This window comes from Marmota marmota, unplaced genomic scaffold (genome assembly GCF_001458135.2).
Source record: "Marmota marmota marmota unplaced genomic scaffold, marMar, whole genome shotgun sequence".
In the NCBI taxonomy this organism is placed as follows: domain Eukaryota; kingdom Metazoa; phylum Chordata; class Mammalia; order Rodentia; family Sciuridae; genus Marmota; species Marmota marmota.
In genome coordinates, this window is record NW_026000294.1 from 54,427 (window position 1) to 65,952 (window position 11,526).

Here is an 11,526-nt window from a genome sequence, read left to right on the forward strand (position 1 = left end):
GAACCCATCCGATGACCCAGGCTGGCCCAGAGATCATGCTCATGCACACGGGTCTTGGAAGAGATGGTTCCACAGACTGCTGGCTTTTGTGACCAAATCTTTCAGGTGAAAGAGCTCAGAGCCAGCCCCTGCTGCTGGCTGCTCAGCATCAAGCCCGGCTATCTCTTCTCCTCTCCCACATGACAACTCCAAGGCAGGCCTGAGTTCTGAAGGGGCCACATATCACTCTGCTTTCCTTCCTAGGAGAGGCTACCAGACACTGGAAAACTGAGAACACAGAACTGCAGAAACAGAGCTGTGAATGGTGATCCAGCCCCCTCTGCTCGCCCCCGCCCCTGCTCTCCACCTTCTTTGGTCACGAGGCCTGAAATAAACGCTGGCACTCCTGACTGGTTTTGCTTCGTGGTATTTGCTCCGTCGCTTTCAACATTGATGCCAGCCTCGGGTGCATTGCGGGTGTTGGCTCCCGTGGGGGTGGGTCGTGGGGGGAGGTAGTGAGCATCTTCCTCGGCCCTATGGGGCTGTCCACCCTCCTCCTTGAGGCAGTGCTGTGTGCTCCTCCTTGGGTCCTGGTTGCAATGGATGGAGGCCAATCAGCAGTGAATTTCCCACAGCTGGCAGCTCTGACCCCCAGGGGGCACTTGCACGCAGGAATGAGGAGAGAACAAGAAGTCTCTTCCCCCTGCAGTACACACCAGCTTCACATCCCAGAAAACCTGGGTAGCGCTTATATATGGGAGAGGTAGTGAAAGGTGTTGGAAAAAATCTGTGGATCCTGAGAAAAGGTGTCAGAGTCCTGTGATTCTAAACAGCTCCCAAGCACCCCTGCCCCTCAAGACAGAGCCCCTCCAACAGAGGTCCTTTTCTGTGAGCAGACTGTTCTTTTTCATAGAATGAGACATGTTAGTCTTCCTGAGGGGGCCTCCATGTGTACTGTAGCCTATTATCCTCTGAGCAAATCTATAAGGGAAATTGGAGCATTCTTATCTTTGAATCTGGCAAAGTGTTTGAGGCCATGTTGGGAACCGTGACTCCAAGAATCGCTAGGCTGGTGGAGTGATGGTGGGCCTGGGGACACAGGAATGGGTGAGTGGATGTCACAGAGGCCCCATCAGATCACTTTCTCCTGTTTTCTTAATGAATGGGGAGTTGGGTCTTTTGGGGCTCCCTCAGCCTTGCAAGACCAGCAGCTTCATTGTCTCCACCTCCCCCAGGGAGAGCCACACTCTGGAGGAGCCTCTCCCCCAGCTGCCTGACCCTCCTCCCTGCTGACACATGCTCGGGCTTCCTCATGTTTCCCTCCCATCAAGGTGAAATAAATCTAGAAATAATTGCTGGTGTTTGCATCATTTTCTCTCCCACCCCTCCCCAGAAGGACATTCCTCTCACTGGGATGAGGATGGCATTTGGGGAAGGGGAGGAGGAGCTTAGGAACGACCCACGTGGTTGGGCCCACGCACTTGGTCCTTGTCATGGCACAGCAATGCTTGGATTAGGTACCTGTTAGGAGACTGTGGCCTGAAGATACTGCATTTCCACAAATGTTTTGTAATGACTTTGAGGGGAATTCAATGTAAGACTGAACAAAAATATTCTCTCTCTCCCTCTGGCCAAACATACCCTGACCTTGTGTCTGACAGTGGCTCTGGGCTGCAAATGGGGAGTAGGTGCCTTGGGATCCTGAGAAAAGGCCTTAAATGGATGCACACATAATCAACTCCAACTGGCCACACCCCAAAGGAAGGCACAGCCCCCCCAAAATACTGCTCCCGTTCCCCTCTGACTGCATGCTCCCATATTAAAACACCCCGCCCCCACCAGCCTGTCCTTGATGTCAGCAGAAGAAAGCAAGCGAGGGGTGACAGCGCAGCGTCCTCTTGACTCCCTGTGTCCTAGAGGAGACCCTGAAGTTACCGGTGCCAGATCCTAAGCCCTGCGTATCAATCAGGCAAACGGCTTCCCAAGGCCTACAAGGGGGTTTGTAGAATGTGCACATCCACCTCAAGGAACAAAGATAACACAAGGCCAAAGAGTAGGATCGTTGTACCACCAGGGGCCGTTCTAAGGCATGGAAAACACCCATCCTTGACACACCATGCTATGCTGGCCACTGTGAGCTTGGCAGGCTCGTGCTTTCATCACAACCCCCCCCCCCACCGCTCAAAAGCCCTCTGTGGCATCCAGGGCTAACCAAATAGGGTTTAAGTTCCTGGGTCTGGCCCTCAGGGCTCTTCCTGCCTGCACTGCAGGCTAGTGCAGAATCTTCCCTTGCCCCTCCCAACAGTTTTCCTGGGACATCAATGGGATCGCTTATTGCAACCACACACCCAGGCCTTTGGTGTTTTAGAAACATAGCTGTAATCATGCCAGCACCTTCATTATGCTCTTCCTAAATAGAGGGGAGAATGTCTAAGTTCAGCAGTTTCTGGGAAACAGCTCTCATAAGTGGACCCTCACCCCTCACCTGTCACTCCCTAGAGATGAGAAATCAAAAGCACTTGGTATGTGCAGTGTCCAACCTACACAGGGACCGGAGTCCAGGACAGCTTTCAGACCTGCTGCAGCTGGAGTCTTCTCCCGGCGGCTCATCTCAGAGCCAAAAGCAGCTGCTTTCCAACAAGTCTTCTTCCACTCCGAGTTCTTTCCTCGGCCCTAATGTCCACCAACTGAGGCTCCTGGCTCCCGCACATGTCCTCACTCCCAGAGCATGTCTCTCAGGTTTCCACAAGTTCTAACCTTCCACTCCCACTGAAGAACATGGAATCCTCCCGGTGCCTGCCTTACCCGGCCTCAGGGACTTTGTACTTACTACTCTTTAAGTGTTTCAGATCTCACACGGCAGGCACCTCATGACAAGGAAGCCTCCTGGCTCCCAGTGCCCACCTCCCGGAGTTAAATGTCTCTCCTCTAGGCTCCCTCGCCACCTCATCCCAGCATTTAACACACCAAACTGCCACATCTGGCTGCTTCACTTCCATGACAGCCCCATCTAGACTCTCAGATGGGGGCCACAGGACGAGACCGGTGAATTCTTGTATCTCGGGTGCCCAGCAAAGTGCCTCACCTATCATAGGCGGTCAGTAAGTGTACGTTGAATAAAGGAGTCCATGAGCAAGGTGTCTCATTCATGAAATTTTTATTTCCCCCTACATTCCAGAAAACTGTGCAGATACAAGTAAATATCCATTGTTTTGGGGACGTCAGACGCTGACCAGCTCTTTATTTTATCTTTATATTTGGACGGGGAATCATTGCACTGTCAAGTCCTTCCAACTTTCAAACTATGACTTATTCCAATCCTCTAATATGTTCCAGACATACAATGATTATAGTCTCCCACTGTCTTTCACACAACAGCACATCTCTCCTAAAACGGAAACGAAGAAGAGGAAAACATTGGAACCCAGATGCTCAACTTAAATGCTCGATGGAATGTCCAGAAAACCAAGGATTTTGAAAGATTGGTTATGTCTGACTTTCATTTCAACTGAGGTCTAATGATGCCGTCCTTTCTTGGTGTTTTAGCTTTTGCAGTGGGGGTGGGGTGGGGTGGGGGTGGGGAAGGTACCCAGGGCCTGGCACATGCCAGCAAAGTGCTTCACCATGGAGCTACATCCCCAGCCTGTATCATTTAACCTGAAACCAATCCGTGTCTATCCGATATTTGTCTCTAGAAAAGGGGGCAGGGGGGTGGGGGGCTAAAGCAAGCAGAACTTTGAAATGTGCAAACTGAAAGCTCAGTCACCAAGAACCACAAATAGCACTGGAACACGACTGTCATGGGCAGTTTGTTCTCCCTAAGCCCACTCTACCCCTGGACTCTTCACAGGTCAGAGCCTGGCTCTTTCTCTGCTCCAGGGCCTCTTTTTCTACCCACAAGAAAACAAAGTGAAGACTCGGCCTCGGCCTCCCCTGCTGGCAGCAGAAGCCCCTGATGCTAGCCCGAGATGGGGACCTTTCCTGGCACTGTCCCCGGTACTGATCATTTCTCCCACCATGGCTCTAGCCCTGGCACTGGCATTTGCTTGCATGGGTACTGGTGCTGATGCTTGCTTGCTTCAGCCATGGCATAGGCCCTGGATCTGGAACTGGCGCTAACACTGGCACTTGTCACATCACCAACAGCAGCTGTGTCTCAGGCACCAGGTATCTCCTCCTCTTCTTTCAATGCCTCATTTACTGCCACGGGAAGGATCTGGGGTAGGTGTCATTCACCTTGGCCACAAACTCCGGGATTTCCATCTGTCTTGCTTCCTTTGAGAGCCCCACAAGCACACCGAGCACAGGGGCCTGCTGTTGCACACCTACTGGTGCACCACGTACTCGTGTTGCACACACGCTTTGGTGACGAGCTTTGGCGACGGCTCCCCACAGATGAAATGCTTTTTAGGCGGATATACCTGCAACACCCTCAACACCTCCCAGAACACCTCCTCAGGGACACTGTTTCTGGCCTGCATGAAGATCGAGTCCAGGGTAATCATCGGAAGCCCAGTCTGTGGCGGGCCCTGGTCGCCTGTCAGGCCCCAAAGCAGGGCCACATCGGTTTTTCTGATCAGGACATAGGAGTGCTCTGTCGCATCAAGTTCCTTCACCTAGGACCCAAAGACTAACTCGGGGAGGTCAGAGGCTCTCTTGAAAATCGACAATCTCGGGGAAGAAGCTCCTGTACCTCTGGATGACATACTTCAGCATGTCTGCCCTTTTGATCAGCACCGTCTTCGCGTTCTTAACCAGCAGGTACTGCACCAGCAGCTCAGCTACTTTCTAGCTCCCGGGGTCTCTGGGCATGCGCATCAGGGATGTTGGGGCCCGCGGGGTACTCGGCGCTGGGGGCCCTAGGGGTTGCTGGGGTCCACAAAAGCAACTTGCAGAAGCACCTGGGCGGGGGCTATGTGCCTCCGAAGAAGTGCTCTCGGGGCTGCGGGGAGCAGAGCACTTAGCGGCCCCGCGGCAGGCGCCCCCGTGGGGATCTCTTGGGCAAGGAGGAGAGGAGGAGGAGGAGGCCAGGGGGCCTCTGAGACCCGCAGGCCCTGGGTGTCACCTCTACCGCGGACGTTCTCACCTGCGGCTTTGGCTGGCCCAGGAAGCAGGAACTCTGGGAAGAGATGCGCGTCCACGGGCATTCGGCGGCCGGCCGGAGCGCTGTGTGTGAGGCCGCGAGGGCTGTGACGTCGCCGCAGATGCTGCGGCCGCCGCCGAGAAGACCCGGAGCCCCAGGGTCTGGAGTCGGACGGAGGCCGCCGCCCTCAGACCCCGAGGACCAGGCGGCGGGGAGGGGAGGGGGCTAAGCCTCCTCTGCCCGGGTCTTCCCGGAGCTGTGGGAACGCGCNGGGGGGGGGGGGGGGGGGGGGGGGGGGGGGGGGGGGGGGGGGGGATTGGCAGTTCTTTTGTGTACTATTTCTCTCCTAGTCGGGGCAGACAGTCGTTGTTAATTATAATCTCACTTTCCCAGTCAATCACCATTCTTCAAGACGCCTTCTTACTTGTTACTTGTTCCTCTTACTCCCATCTTACTGGGCCTCATTCTTCCTCAACAAACTGCTTTCTTCCACTTTGCCTTTCATCTGAGGGTCACCCAGGAAACCCCTGGCTCTGAGGTCAGCCCCTAGGAATCCCATCAGTAACAAGAAGATGTCTCCAGCCCGGCAAGTGCATCCATTTATTGTCCTGTCGTGCAGCACGATTTAGCACTCCTGTTTTTCACCCGACCCTTTCTAGGCAGTATCTGGTGGAACCTCCTTCCACATCCCTGAACAGTCTGCCTCTTTTACGGCAGCACTTTTTATACCTCACTACAACATTTACTCAATTTCCATGCTACTGCTTCAGGGTTTTCAGATTTTCTTTCATTGCTCAAAATTCCATTGCTGTTCATTTCAACATAGAGATTCAGAATTGTTCTTACTTTAAGTCCCCCCTCATTATTCTTCCCTTTCAAAGGTTCTTCAAACACTGTGGTGGCTCACTCCAGTAATCCCAGTGACTCTGGAGGCTGAGACAGGACACTGGCAAGTTCAAGAAGCAGCCTGAAGGAGTTAGTGAGGCCCTGTCTCAATAAAATATAAAAAAGGACTGGGGATATCGCTCAGTAGCAAGGAGCCCCTGGTCCCGATGCTCAGCACCCACACAACCCTGCTCACTCATGCGCACGTGCGTGTATGCGCGTGCACGTACACACGTTGTGAAATTCTTCAGATATTTTCTCTATATGAAGGTCAGGTCAGGATCACTATTTCAAGTTAAAGAAAATCCTTCCTTGAATATTAACTAGAATTGTTTAGGATGTACCATTGACTATGAGCAGAAGTAACATTGTTAAAGTAAGGAGGCTTCTCATCCAAAACGCCACATCTTCTTTCATTGATTCAGGTTGGTTATCGGAATTCTTTAGTTTCTCTTTTGTAATTTGCCTTCTATATCTTTCTTTCATTTGTCAGCAGAACTTTTAATTTCATTGTTGCTATGAATTAGAGAGTTTCCCATTGTATTGTCTAATTATTTCTGCTGTATAGGAAGCCTAGTGGTTTTTGCATATTTTATCTGGTATATGGCCATCTTTAATAACAAGTCTCCATAATTAATAATGCTGTTTCAGTGGATTCTTTTGCACATTCTTGGTAGACAATCACATTGCATATTACAATGGAAGTCCTCACTTTCCTCTTTCTTATTCCATTGACTGGGACTATGGTACCACATGCGCCGTCATTTGAAACTTGCTTTCTGAGAATTTCTGCTTTTAGTGGAAAGGACCCTATTGGGGCTAATTACTGTATGCTGTTGGTTTCTGGTGCCACCCTTGCCAGTTATCAACTCATTGTCTGTCAAACCCAAATCAATCCTTCTTTGCCCTGCCTTTTAGTGCATGCTCAAGCTGATCTCTGTTAACCTTTCTCCCATGCCAGCTAACTGAGCATCAGACTTTGTCCAGAGCACTGGAGGACCTGACAGATCCCAGCAGGAAAGTACTTCCTGTCTAACTGCTGTCTCCCAATTGAGGTGACTCACTGTAGGAGGTCAGAGGCCAAAACAGACAAGCTCCAGCACCCCTCCGTCTGTGCTCTCTCCCAACCACGGCTGCCATCAACACAGTGGTGATCTCTTCTCCAGAGGAGCTCAAGTCCACAGCCCCTGGCACCCACTGGCTGGCTGCCTGTTCTTTCATATGCCAGCCATGCTTTCTTCAACCGGTCTGATTCACAGCTGGGAAGGAAGTGTGGGCATCTGTACTCCTCTCTTGGCTGCTTTTTCTCAACCTGCAAGAAGGAAGTCTTTTTTGTACCCGCTATTTCTGGACCCTTAAAAATACTCTTATACTCCATGTAGCAGTGTCTGCCTCTTGTTGCATAGTCGTTCTTTGCATCCAGTGTTCTCCATCCAGATAACCAGCATAGTTGCTGCCTCCTGGTGGGACCCTGGCACACATACCAATTATCAACCTAGACATATTATATTGTCCTTTAAACCAAACCTTCCAGGGGTTTCTTTATCAATTGGGACGTACATTTAAAATTCCATCCAAAGGCTCTTCATCTTCTGTCAAATTATTCACATGACTTTTCTCCCATAACAGCTTTCTAAGGGTAAAGAAGCCTAGGAAAACACAGAAAGCATGGACAAAGAGAGAGGCGTTAGAAACCTTTGCAAGAGGAGGGACAGGGCAAGTTTCTTTTAAGCCCTTGGTGAATCTATCACTGCACACTCTCACTGAGGTACTGCAAGTACCATGGGTCACTCTCTGTGTCACCCACTACACTCAGGCCATTGGCCATGTGGAGGGTTTAGTCAGTGAGTTGGAGGAGAACTCTATTCCCTGAAACACTCCCCACCTCTATGATGGAACTCACTCTCAGTCCTCCTTTGCTATCCTCCAGACATAACCTTTCCAAAAAGCTGCCCAAGCCAAAACTCTGTGCACAGCCAGACCAGTGACCAGCTCTCCAGGGCAAGCGGGGGGAAATCTCAGGCCCAAACGTTTCCCGTGTCAGAAGAGGAATCACCAGACCATAACCATGTCTGAGCTCAATCTGACACTAGGCAAATTCAGAGGGTGCCATGCAGTCACGCTTGCATTCCTGCTCACTGCCTCTCTGTGCCTAGGAGACATAGTCCTCTACCAACCCACTCGACTGCCCATGCTGGCCTGAGCTGGAAGAGCAAAGAAATTAGGTAAAGGGCAAATCATGAACACACTCCCCGCAGTCAGAAATTCAAACAGCAAGTAAACCCTTCTTCAACTGTTCATCCCCACTAACAATTCAGGACAAGTCAATTAAACAACAAAGAGACAGAGTTTGTACCCCACATGTCGGCCAAAATTATTTCAATAGATTAATATTAAACATGTTAAGAGACTGGAAACAGGTAAGCCACATTTACTAAAATTTGAAATTCCCTTTTGTTTGTTTTCTGTCTCTGTGATAAAACACCAGAGGAAAGACCTTCAAGAAGGAAGACTTATGTTGGCTCATGGCTTCAGAGGCGACAGTCCATGGTCACTTGGCCCCACTGATTCTGGTCCTGTAATGAAGCAGAACACCATGGTAGGGCAGGCGTGGTGAAGCAAAGCTGCTCCCCACTTGGCTACTCCAAAGCAGAGCAGAGAGAAAAGCCACTGACCAGGTAGGCACTCTGGGTCACACCTCCAATAGATTAATACCCTGATGAGGTGAAAGCCCTCATGAGGACTCGTTCCCCCAGAGCCCCACCTGTGAACATTGCTGCACTGGAGAACAAGCCTTCAACACATGAGCCTGTGGAGGACATTCCAGACCTGGGCCAGAACCCCTTGACAAAAACCATTCATTTGTGGACGTTCACCCTGAGTATGGTTTCCAGAAATAATACAGGACAGCCAGGAAAACTTGGATTTGGGTTCAATGATAAGAATTTTCTTTGTGTAAATGTTCCTATGCAATATTTGACACATTCTGACAGCAAAGCCATTACTAAATTTCAAATAATTACTCAGGCTTTATGTGAAATTCAAATTTAACTAGACAGCCTCTACTTTTATTTGCTCACTCTGGCAACCTGACTCCTAGAGACCCACCCCATCCCATGCACAAGAAGATGTGCATGCGAATTCTCATTGACATGTCTTTTATGACAACAAACCATAGTGAAAATGATACAAATATTCACAAGGAAGAGCACTGTGACTGAATACCACCATATGTTAAAATATTGGGGCCTCATTATATTTACTGATATTAAAAGAATCTAGTCTTGGGCTGGGGTTGTCAGCCGTAGAGCACTCACCTAGCATGCGTGAGGCACTGGATTAGACCCGCAGCACCACATAAAAATAAGATAAATGTTATTGTGTTCACCTACAACTAAGAAAGAAATATTTTTTTAAAAAATCTCTTTTGTGTTTCAGAATGTGGTGGAGCAATTTCTATAATTTGATATGACTTCTGAAAGCTAAACACAAAATGAATTACACATTTATGTAGGAAAAATTCCTTCACGTAAATGCATAGAACTAGGTCTAAATGGATACTCTTTAGCCTGTCAAGAGTGACCACCTTTGGAGCAATGCTTTGAATTGGGGGGTTGGAGCATTCACTTCCTATGGAATATTCATCATTTCAAGTGTGACTCCCGTTGCAGGCAAGTTTTAACCTTACCAAATTATATAAATGCCTGAGCCTGTCTTTGGGCTTTGTGATCTTTTTTGTTGATGTACTAATCTTGTCTTGAGCAAATACAATGCTGTTCTAATCAGTATATCTTTATCATAAGCATAAGCATGAGAATTAACAGGGTGTCAAACAATATATAATCTATAACATTTTGTTTGCAATGGGTATACTTTCTTTGGCACTTACATTATAAATTACATACAATAAAATGCACAAATCTAGATGGTAAGAGTGGGGATAGCTGATCTTATGAAATACATCCACCTGTGCAGATTTTACACAGATCAGGATAGCCATGACCTCAATCACCCCAGCATGTTCCCTGGTGTTCCTTTCTGATCAATATCCACCTCTCCTCCAGAACTAGCCACAGTTTTATCTCTATCACCACAGATTCATTTTGCCTGTTCTGCAACTTTACCTCAATTGAGCCACCAGATGGATGTGCTCCTTTTTTTCTGGACTCTTTTCCTCAACATGATGTTTTTGAGACTCATCCATCTTCACATGGGAATTTGTGGTATTTTTTTTCTCATTGTTGAGTGGTATCCCAGCGGAAGAATACATCACATTTGGTTCAGTCTCTGATTAGCCATGGTGCATCTGACCTGGCCAGCTGTCACTTTCCACGCTCCTTCCCATTTAAAGGTATGGATCTATGCCGAAACTCACTACTGCCAATTATCTCAAGTAATTCCAAGTTTTGTTACTCACTCAGGCATATTCAAAGTGAGGAGAGTCCCTGTAGGAGGGAGAGTTGGGGGCAGCTCTTGGAAATAAGTGAGTGAGAGGAACACCCTGTAAGATTTTTGACCAGTGCTGAGGGAAGTCCTCATTTCCGTTGCCTCTTGGAGTGTGGCACAGAGGCAGCTGAGGGGGTGAGTGAAGGTGAGGTAGCTAACAGTGAGTTTAGGAAGGTGTGACATCAGGTGGCAATTACCTAGGAGAGAGAAGGTCTCGTGTGAGGTATTTCCCATCAGGTCTTCTAAACGTTCAAGTTCCTTTAATATCTGACACAGAGGAGGTAGCTGGTTATATTATGTGGGCACAGGAAGCCTAACACAGGTGCATGCTTTTGAGTAGGTGCCTGATCTGAGCTCATGTGCCTGGTGCCAGACCTGATGATGTCAATGTCACACCAATCTGGCCCTGAATTGCATGGGGCAAAACTGGAGGGCTTAAACCAATAGGGTTTGGTGTGGATAATTTTTCAGGTATGCCTCATGAGCTTCAGTTCAGCTATCATGTGGCCATTAAGCGGTAGTGTGTTCCTTGGTGCAGAATGCAGGCCTGGCGCTTGTTAGGCCCAGCTGTCAAAATATAGTTGCAGCCCTGTACATACCTATCAGCAGAGAGAGGAGCCTTCAGCAGGAATCTTGCCTCAGGGAGCACTAGACAGCATGTTTTAGCCCCCGTGGGAATGGAATTTGTCCTCCTAGGTTGGGTGTGGGAATTTCAGGTGAAGATCATCAAAAAAGTGGGGTTTATGGTACACAGAGTGGGGCACAAATGAGGAAAAGGATAAAAGCCTAGAACATGGATGTTGTCTGGGCTGTGGCCAGCCTTCAGGATATGGGGGTTGGATGGGAGGTAGTCATCATTTGGGTTGTGACGATGGCCTCCCAAGGCCAGGTTGACTTTGAGACAGATCCAGGACATGGAGGACACTGGTCAAGTTCAGAAAGTCTGTCATCATAACTGTGCTAATGATGATTCAAGGGTATACTACAAGCCGGGGACACATGATTTCTCATTCATCTTGATGGCTATTCAGCTTAAAGTAATGGTCCATGGTGTTGTAGGGGAATAACTGAACACTACAGGTAGGGATGATACCGTGGGTGCAGTATGGCTCAGGGGGCCTAGCATCATGATG

The 11,526-nt window shown here is 49.0% G+C and overlaps 1 protein-coding gene across 2 annotated transcripts in view; it reads right to left on the reverse strand.

Moving 5' to 3' along the window:
- The window catches only part of Dmrtc1b (DMRT like family C1B), a 38,036-nt gene extending 32,710 nt beyond the window's left edge, over positions 1–5,326 (reverse strand). For both annotated transcript variants that reach the window (XM_048797165.1, XM_015501573.2), the window contains exon 1: positions 5,066–5,326. The gene's annotated coding sequence lies outside the window, so the exon portion shown is untranslated. The remainder of the gene's footprint in view (positions 1–5,065) is intronic.
- Between the last annotated feature and the right edge of the window lie 6,200 nt (positions 5,327–11,526).